Raw genomic sequence first — 8824 nt, forward strand, 5'->3', positions numbered from 1 at the left:
TTACATAGACAGGTGTGTGGTTTTCCAAATCAAGTCCAATCAGCTGAATTTACCCCAGGTGGATTCCACCTGAAACACCTCAAACACGATGAAGAGAAATGGGAGAAAGCTGAGCTATATTCGAAGCATTATAGCAAAGGGTCTGCACACTTGTGCTATTCCAGTTCTCCTTTTCAAAATAAATCTGCAAAAAAGTATTAAATTCTGATGAGGGACAGATGCATAGGTAGGTGAGGAAGTTCCAAACATGGGAAATGTAGGTGAGCAGAGGCCTGAGGCCTGTACCACGAAGTGAGGTTACTGTCTTATCAGGGTAACTTCAGGAGTAACTTCCTGATTAACCTGTACTACGAAAGGTGGATAGGTTTTACCCGGGGTCTGCTGCCATGGTCATTTACACTGCATCTCTAAACTGCTCCAAGCAATTTATGTTCGTGGTTAACTCAGTGTTACAGGTGTTACTTTTACTTTAGTACCGCCCCACAGGTGGAGCAACCAATCAATACTGGCACAACGACTGACGGGGGTTGTCTAAAGATATGTAGTGGATGGTAGAGGTATGTGGACCAACAAATGGTATTTTTATGCTCCGCATTTTCCATTTTCAATTTCAGTTATTTTAATTTGTATTTTTTCTCACAGTCAAGCAGCAGAATTTAGCATCATTGGTGTTGCATATTATCGATTTGAATAATAATTTAAATGGGGGTGGGGGGGGCATTATTGTCCTGAAAGACAATATAATGTGACAGGCTGTTCTAACTGTAGACTACAGACCAGAACATGCAGCATTAATGATGGAAATATGAATGTGTAGCTCTTTATAGAAGGTTTCTATTTGATCCAGGTTCAGTTTCCACTGAGGCTGAAATACTGTTAACATGAAGTTCATACTGAACACAACAGCATTACATTCATACATATACAGCCTGAGTGTTCCAGGCAGAACATCATTAACAGGAACAGCTCATTCTCAGACATGTGACCCACGTGTTGACTGTAATCCAAGTATCCGAAAAATCGGATGTTGACAGACGCTGTCAGAGGAGGTTAAACTCCCTTCGTAGTACAGGCCTCTGGCCTCTGGAAACAAGGAAGATGTTTGTTGACATCTGGTGGATGGGTGGAGTATGACAGCAGGCAAAACGAATGAATCGTCCTTAGCTACTATGTGCTATTTTCACCAGCTACCTGGTAACACTGTCTGCTGTTTGGTGCTGCAGGTCCTGTGAGTGTCACATCTAATGGCAGAAGCGCAGGCATGGAGGACCCAGGCACAGACACACAGGCAGGCTGGTGTGATGAAGGAACTTTAATAGATTAAGTGATGAGGACCAGGCTTACAGACAGACAGATGGACTGGAAGGCAGATAGCTATAGACCACAATATGAATTTTTTGAGGACAAATATAAATTGCAAGCACACATAAGCTTGATATTGACAGTTAACTTCTTTTCCAAATCTGACACGTGTTTCCCCTGCTGCATTACAAACTCCAGAGTCCAGGTATCACAGTTCAGACGTGCTTTTATGATAGCAGAACACACATAGACAATAGAACACAGCGATGAAGACCATAACAAAGATGTGGATAATATTTGGGCCCTGCTCATAATCTAAGGAGAAATCACAAATTTAACACAAGACCAGCAAAAACCTTCAAACAACTGCAACAAGGGTTTTTTTTTTTATCAAGATTTTTTCAAGATTGTTTTATCTAGTTCCCCATGAAGTACGGAACTCAGCCCCAAGCCCAATTGTTTTCACTTAAGATTTTCATCTTTAAGAAGAGGTTACAAATATATACTTTCCTTAAAAAATAAATACATAAATAAAAGGCTCAGTAAATAGTGCATTTGTTGAGAACTATTTTCAGCTCAAGATGAATACACATTTCTGCGAGCTCATTCAGTTACTTTCACTTATTCATTCATTGCCTGCCTCCTTTGCCATGTCCACAACCTCTCTTGTGATTTCACACGCTGCTCCTCTCACCCAGCCTTTCCCAGTCACCTGATTCCCCCCATGCTCACCTGACCACCTGTTAGCTAAAAGCTAGTTTCCATCTGTAGTTATGGTCTTTCCATGTGATTTGTTGACGCAAAAAATAAAAATGACAATGTTAATAAAATATAAATTGCCGATGTTTATTTGCTGGTGGCCACTTTTGACTTGTGATATAAAGTGTATACACAAGGCAGTGCTGTAACTGAGTTCATCTATTGCCTAGTATTAAACACCACACTTTTAAACATCTAGTGATAAAATATTGCACAACAACTCTTACAAATTTCCTATGGCAGTGATATTGATTGCCCTCCTGCAACAACACTCGCACACACTGGATGACGGGAAAAGCACAGCTAACCAATCCTGTTGTCGTGTATAGCTTTCAAGTACAATGCTGTCCAGCATCCTCAATTCCTGCTCACAGGCATGTTTCAGGACTCACAGCCATGTCACCATTCTGTTCTGGTTCTTTCAAGAACCTTTCCACTTCCTGCAAGTCCACTGTTATGCTCTCTGGCCTGACCTCCTCTACTTTCTCTTTGTCTCTCTCATCCTCCTCTTTCAATTCCCTTTTTTCCTCCTTCATAGCGTCCTTCTCTTGTTCCTCCCTTGCTCCTTTCTCCTCTTCATTGTTAAGCTCTGCAGATTTACTGAACACGTCTGTCTTGGCATCATCTGTCACTGTGACATTCTTGAGCTTGTCTTCTGGTGCTGAAGTATTCTTTCTGATAAAAAAGAAGTTACAAGTAGCCAGAACCACAGCTGAGAGGACCACCTCGCTTCCTGCCAGCAAGAAGACAAACATGTAGTTCTTGGTGGCATCAAGAAGCCGGCCTGAGACAGAGGAAAGAGACACAAAGAAACAGGTGAGAGGATAAAATGAGAGAACCACACAGACAGATACAATCAAGAAAAACTGGTTATTTTTCAGATGCTATGATGCTAATTTGCATACACATGTAAAAATCCCTTCTGTCCTTGTTACAATGTATCTCTTGGAAATTCTGTTTATACTTATTTTCAAGTTTTTGAAGGAAATGGACACCAATTGGATTTTCCATTACAGCCCTGTCTTATGGAAAATAACTTTATATATTGTGAAATTGTTTTCCCAATTATGTTGAGGTGATAAACTTAATCACTGGCATCTTGATGCATCTTTTTTTTCTATCCAGGATTTCTTTTTCTCACAGTGTGACCACAATACTTGTAATGATCCATAACAATGTTAATAACGCTGTCTATTTTAATATATATTATTCTGGGGGCTTTTTGCATTTATTAGACAGGACAGTGAAGAGAGACAGGAATTGGAGAGAGAGAGAGAGAGAGAGAGAGAGAGAGAGAGAGAGAGAGAGAGAGAGAGTAGGAGAGTGACATGCAGCAAAGGTCCAGCTGGATCAGGAGTTGAACCGGGGAACAGCTGCTCATGGCCACTAATAACACTTTTATCAGTGATTCAAGATGGGACGTTGTAACTTAGCTCCAAAGTGTGCAACATAGCGTGACAGTCCGGTAGAGACAGACACGGCCAATAACAACTTTGTTACAATAACTTTCCTGCGGCGGGCCACTGCTACAAAATGTACGCAACGGAAACACTGTAGACATGGAGTACTATAAATAGAGTGAGTCTATATTGTACTCTTTGTATTCTAATATAATGTTAAACTTTGTGCATTAGCTTTTATGTGTGCAACCTATGGGTACAGATAAAATCCTTCTCTTCATACATTACCAGCCTATTAAACAACAAATAATTTTTATACTCTCTCTTGAGTCAGATTTTTCACTCCACACTGAGCATGGTCATCAGAGGCATTCAACATGGTGTAGGAGTATCTTGAAAATTTAGCATGAGGCTTATAGACCCATAAAACCCAGAAATAAGTTAGCATAGGTGTTTGGAATGAGTTTTTGGTTAGATGTCTGAAATAAGGTCTGTGGTTAAGATAAGCTCAAGACATTCACTCTTTATTCCACAACATAAATATGTCAGAAAAAGCCACACTTGTGATTTTTTTTAAAAAAACTAAATGCGACTACAGAGGTTGTTGATGCCATAATGCTACTACTACTCTACTCTACTCAGCCGTGTTTTAAACTCACACTTTTTCAATCTATCACTGACTTTCTAAGAAGAAAAGCTTTTGTAGAAGAGGTAACCGCTGAATTAAAAAAATAATTTTGGTTTAGTTTATGTCTGTTTCTTTAGTAGTCAGTGCACAATTGGCAATGCACCAGAAAATGCACAACCCAGCTCTCACCACCCAGCCAGTGCTGATTAATTCTCCTGTACTAACAAGTAATGACAATACAGGGTCAATGCATATACTACTGTCAGCAAAATCCTTTCAGATAGATAACAGACACTAAAGATACTTTAGTCCAGCATTTACAAGTTGTAGTTCTGGTGTTTGTACTGACCTGCACCAGGTGGCCCCACCAACACAGCAATGGCCTCCATGAGGCAGAACCAGGCCTATGGCACTGGAGAACTTTGCAGTACCAACTATTGCCATCAGAACCTCAAACTGCAGGGCTCCCACCATACCGTACGAGATGCCAAAGAAGATGCAGAAGACTACCAGAGATGCATAGTCCTTGGCCTGGGAACAAATATAAAATTGCAAAGGAAGAACAAACTCAATTAGGTTTTATATCAGTGGGCTGAACATCTCCCTCTCAGTTCATAACAAGCTAGCATTCACATACCTGTGACCCAACGAGATCGGTGACTCCATTGAAGATCAAAGCAAAGCTGAAGAAGTAGACGCAACGAGGCCGCACCCATTTCAGTCCAGCTATTACGCCACATGTGGGCCGTGCAAAAATGTCAATGAAGCCCAGGATAGTGAGCAGCAGAGCTGATTTGGTATCCTCATTCCCCAGCTCCTTAGCATAGCTCACAACAAACACTGGAGGCACAAACAGCCCCAGCACCATGATGGATGCCGCTACAGTGTAGATGACAAAACCGCAGTCTTTGAAGACAGAGAAGTCCAGCAGTTTGCCTTTGGGCTTCTTCATGTCTGCTGCCTGTGTTCTCTTTACCTCCTCCTGTTCCATGTCCTCGGCCTGGACGGTCTTGGGGGCGACCAGAGGCTTCATTAGGGCCCCACATACGCAGCAGTTGAGTAGAACACCACCCAAGATGAGGAAGCCCCCCCTCCATCCGTACTGGTACTGAAGGACCTGCCAGTGGTGAGAGGCAGCACAGGGCCACAGGGTTCCTGCTGCTGACAGCCCATTGGCCAGAGGAGTTTCTCGGCTGAAGTAGCGGTTAAGCATAATCAGAGATGGCTGGAAGTTCAAGGCTAACCCCAGACCTGCAGAAAAGCAAGTTTTATAGCATTTTAATTTAATCATTTGAACTTACATTTAACTCTCTAACATTACTAGATCCAATATTTGGAGGCAAACAAGTTCTCCAAAGAGATCGGTCTGTGGTCTAATGGACTCATATACATCAGTGTGATATGCTTTAATTTCTACTTTTAAAAACAGCCATCATTCATTTTCCCCATTATTTGTGCATGACACGCATGATATCGGTGTGTACCTGTGAACCGAGACTGTCGCTGTTGTTTAAGGATGTCTGTCATCCCTTCTTAACCCTTACCCTAAAGATTGGGGTATGCTTCAGTCATATGCAAACACAGGCATAGAAAGGGGCAAAACATAATAACAGTATAGGGCATTAAGCTGATGTGAATGTTGAATTGTTTGTTTCAGAAAGTTACAGATTTTGTCGAGTGCAATGTTTCTCTTAAGAAGTTGATTTAACTGCTTGTTCTATTGCAGCAACGTATGCTCAGTTACATTATGTCTCAGTAAGAATGTATGATAATACAACTGTTTCTTGGAGAGGAAATGTATGAGATTAATAGACTGAACTCACCTACAATCCTAAAGCAAAAAAAAAAAAAAAAAAAAAAAAAAAAAAAAAGCTGGGACAAACCATAAAAAATATGCATGCCAGTATTTATAAAAAGGTAACATAATGTAGAGGATGTAATGTCAACAGTATTTTCAGTGGCTATCTATTATGTTGATAGCTGTAGGAATAAATGAAGGATTAATTAAAAATACTAAAATAATTTTAAAAATTCTAATGACTGAAGTTTGATTTTCTTCAGGAGACTAAATCAAAGCCACACACAGTCCTTGCTCCATTGACAAATCAAGTGTGAACTTCCAAAGATCCAGTCTGTTGATGTGAAAACTCATTTTTGTGTTTCCACTGACCACGTTTCCTTGCTAAGCTGTGGCTTTGACAAACAGACCCTGCTGAGTTTTCACATGAACATTTTTGTGCATAAATCTATATCTTTGAATAATAAAGAGGTCAGAAGTTGTAATACTGTAGTGGAAGGTGGGGAACTTTCAGCAGATGGTCAGACCTGTGATAACCCCTGTAGAGAGGTAGATGTGGATGATGCTGGTGGAGAAGGAGGCAAGGATCATTCCCAGAGAGGCGAAGAGGCACCCACCACATCATCACTGGACGACAGCCAAAGCGGTTCACCAGCACACTGCAAAGAGGGCCTGGACAAAGTGTAATGCACTTAGTCAGCTATGTGTGTCTATGTGGTCTGGTACCTATACATATTAGCTTTGAGGGTTTTAAAATATAAAAATATGAAAATAAAAAAATATGTTTCCCAATTTCAGGCTCTTCCCTATAGGTTTAAATATACTGACATTTTTTCAGAGGCAAAGAAAGGGAAAAAAAAAGAAAAGAAAATGTGTATTTTTTACACTTACATACACAATAATAATACAATAATATGAATAAATACATGACAGTATAATACTCTTTGTGTTAATATTAAATAATTCTGATATAATAACATTTATAATAACTAACTGATCCATCTCCATCTAAGTACATCTGCTGATGCAAATGGACAGTCAGTCTCCATCCTCCCTCTCCCGGACCATTCCCAGACCTCCCTCCCTCCCTCTCCCACTTTGAGTCTAGTCCTTTGCCTAACCTTGTATATGCTCCAGAATTCTCATTTTCCTGTGCCACTGCCCTGCCACCTCCAGCCTAGCCACTTCTGCCAATTCACCTACTGTCCATCACTCCTCATCACTCCCTCCATCCATTTACCCTTTTCCATTAAATCTCTTACCTTTACCACAACAGCCAGTCTACTTTTGGGTCCTTGACCAAAAAGATCCATGACAGTCCCCTCGTAAAATTGTTGTAATAATGTAAATTAAAATTTGGAAAATAAAGTAATATTGTCAGTGGAAGGTCTTCAGAAGTATAAAGATACAGATACTGCCTGTGAATAAACCATATACTGTACTATGTAATAGTGTTGTATTAGACTGCATAATACTGAAAGATGTTCATGTTGTTCACATGACCCTAATCTCAACAAAAGTTGAACATCAGCTTACCACTGGGGCTGTATTACAACTATTTAATAGTTAGTTCTCTACTGCGTCCACCTTTTGCATGTGTATACTGTATTACACAAGAAGCAGCCTACCTGTGCCATAGAGCATGGCCAGCAGTATGGAGGAGATCCAGGCAGTGTCGCTGTAACCCACCCCAAATTCCAGAATCAACTCTTTGAAAAAGACACTGACTGCTTTTGGAAAAGCGTAGGAGAAGCCTGTGATGACAAAACAGCCAGCCAGCACTGCCCAGCCCCAACCTCCATCTGGAGCCTTAACCCCTTCTGCCCTCGTCAACTGCCACGCCTCCATGGTGGGCTGTGTCTTAATGGAGGTAGATAGAGAAGCTAGAAAAATGAAAAAATGACAATAAGCAGTTGGATCAAGTTTCTCTGTAAATTCATCTACAGTAATTAAGCTGCACCATACTGTCTGTCAGCAGGAATAATGGAAGACTGAGTGGCACAGTGGCCAAGCTGAAATCAAATCAAAAAATACTGAAACATGATCCAGCACACATGCACATTAACATTTGTTTGTGGTGATGAAGGGAAGTAATTGCTAAATGTGTGTTGAAGAGGACTCACATCAGAGTTTACACTAGACTTTTTGTTGATGGCCAATTTGTCTGTTAATATTGAGGGATTCTGGCCATATAGAACAAATACTTGACACGTGGCAAACAGCCATATAACAGCCTATATTTAAACAACAATAACACATGAATGCTATGAACTAACAAATGTAATTTATTTTATATAGTTAGCACAGCTGAACTCTGAGGGATGTCTGCTTGGACATATTGTTGCAGTATTGATGAAGAACAGTGAACCTGGACACTGAACAGCGGCTGCAATGAAAACTAACAGTGCACACATCCACATCAGAGTAGATCGCTTAAGTGGTTGGTTTAGTCACTGACAGGTCAGACCGTTCTTGTAATTATCTGACGACCTGTGGATAGTATTCCTACAGAGATAGACAGAAACATCTGTTTTTATCTCAACCAGACTCCAGAATACTAAGTTTTATTTTACAATATTTTTGTGAGATTTCAGTTTTCTATTTTTAATAAATTAGCAAAAATATCTGTTATCTGCAAAAAAGCTCTGATAAATCCACTGTGCATTACATGTCCAGTGATAAACAGCAGACAACTGACTGGTGAATACAGTAGAGCATTTAGCATATAAAGAAAGATAACAATAATAACAATAATAATAGAGTGGGGTTCTAATAGCAAAAGCGCGGTTGCCCTTTGTCATAAACTGTAACCCTCCATCTGTGAATCTCAGTGGTCAAGAGGGCACATAATAAGTCAATAAATCAGAGAGGTATCAGTGAGGCCATTTCAGGACTTAAAAGTGAAAGGCCTTAAAAGTAAAATCATGGGGGGCGAGG

At 40.3% G+C, this 8824-nt stretch overlaps 1 pseudogene; it reads right to left on the bottom strand.

Moving 5' to 3' along the window:
- Nucleotides 1-1297: 1297 nt before the first annotated feature.
- On the bottom strand, nucleotides 1298-7747 carry LOC108874386 (monocarboxylate transporter 4-like; annotated as a pseudogene).
- Between the last annotated feature and the right edge of the window lie 1077 nt (nucleotides 7748-8824).

This window comes from Lates calcarifer, unplaced genomic scaffold (genome assembly GCF_001640805.2).
Source record: "Lates calcarifer isolate ASB-BC8 unplaced genomic scaffold, TLL_Latcal_v3 _unitig_536_quiver_1314, whole genome shotgun sequence".
NCBI classification, from domain to species: domain Eukaryota; kingdom Metazoa; phylum Chordata; class Actinopteri; family Centropomidae; genus Lates; species Lates calcarifer.